Consider the following 1,345-nt stretch of genomic DNA (forward strand, 5'->3'; position numbering starts at 1 on the left):
GTTTGGGTTTTTATTTTGGGTCCGGTCGTGGGCCTGAACTCTGAGTCTGGGCACTGCCCCTCAGCTCTTCAGCTCAAGGCTAGTTCTCTACCACTTGAGCCACAGCACCACTTCTGGATTGTTTTTTTGCTTATGGGTGCTGAGTAATCGAACCCAGGGCCTCAAGCACGCAAGGCAAGCGCTTTACCACTGAGCCAACTTCCCAGCCCTTTAAAAAGAGTTTTATAGGCTATGAGTAGTCTTTAAAGTTACCCACGAAGATTACTTTTTATGGTTCATCTCATCAGTTGTATATGGCTTATATCATCATTTGTTCCTCACTAACATGTAAAGTAAGGAAGCCCTAAAAATTTAACAGAAACTATGTACTTAACAAAGTCTTAACTCTTCACTCTGCTTCTTTACGCAAAGACTTTGCAACTTCTTATTGGTAATGTTTCTATAAACTCTGAAATGTACATAATTAGTACCATATGTCTGCTACCATAAACCTCAAATACTTTATAGAAAAGTTTATGACCTGCCAAACAGTCCTAATTTTGGCATATATAAGCAAATACCCAAAATTAAATACATTTAACACTTTTAACAAACCTTAACACTTGCTGCAGTGTTCATTATGACAGGTGCCTTGTATAGAATAATTGAATTCCTCCTTCTACACATCTCTTGAACAACAAATATCTGGAATTATTTTGTTTTTGACATGCCAATCTTGACTTTCTTCTTAAATGTGTGCTTATGTAAGAAATACATGGTACTAACAGTTTGTTGTATTGCTAAAAAAAAGAAATACATGGTTCTAAAATTTCACAAGAAATCTTTTGAGCTTACTTTTTTTGAATTGTCTAGTTTAAGAAAATCAATTACACTTTACATATAAAAAATGTTCTGTGCTCAATTAGGCAGCAAATACGCTAAAATTGGAACAATACAGAGATTAGCATGGCCCCTGAGCAAGGCTGACACGCAAATTAGTGAAATGTTCCATTTTTGCAACAACAGATGCTGGAGAGTATGTGGCCACAGGGACTCTACTGCATTCTTGGTGGGAGTGTAAACTTGTTCAACCACTTTGGAAAGCAATATGGAGGCTCATCAAAAGACTCCATATAAAGCTCTCCTATGACCCAGCAATCCCACTTTGGGGCATTTACCCAAATGATCACAAACAAGACCATACTAAAACTACCAGCACAACTATGTTTACTGCAGCATTATTTACAATAGCTGATATAGAGCCAACCCTAATGCCCCTCAGTAGATGAATGGATCAAGAAAATATGGGTGTATATGCACAATGGAATTCTATGCCTCCATCAGAAAGAATGGTATCGCCCAATTT

General features: G+C 37.4%; 1 non-coding gene across 1 annotated transcript; it reads left to right on the top strand.

The window, feature by feature from the left end:
* The first annotated feature begins 893 nt into the window (after positions 1 to 893).
* LOC138815253 (U6 spliceosomal RNA) lies at positions 894 to 997 on the top strand. The gene has a single exon (XR_011368233.1). It is a non-coding gene; the product is annotated as a U6 spliceosomal RNA (small nuclear RNA).
* Positions 998 to 1,345: the final 348 nt, after the last annotated feature.

Source organism: Dipodomys merriami, unplaced genomic scaffold (assembly GCF_024711535.1).
Source record: "Dipodomys merriami isolate MVZ:Mamm:240054 unplaced genomic scaffold, mDipMer1.0.p SCAF_1080, whole genome shotgun sequence".
Taxonomy (NCBI): domain Eukaryota; kingdom Metazoa; phylum Chordata; class Mammalia; order Rodentia; family Heteromyidae; genus Dipodomys; species Dipodomys merriami.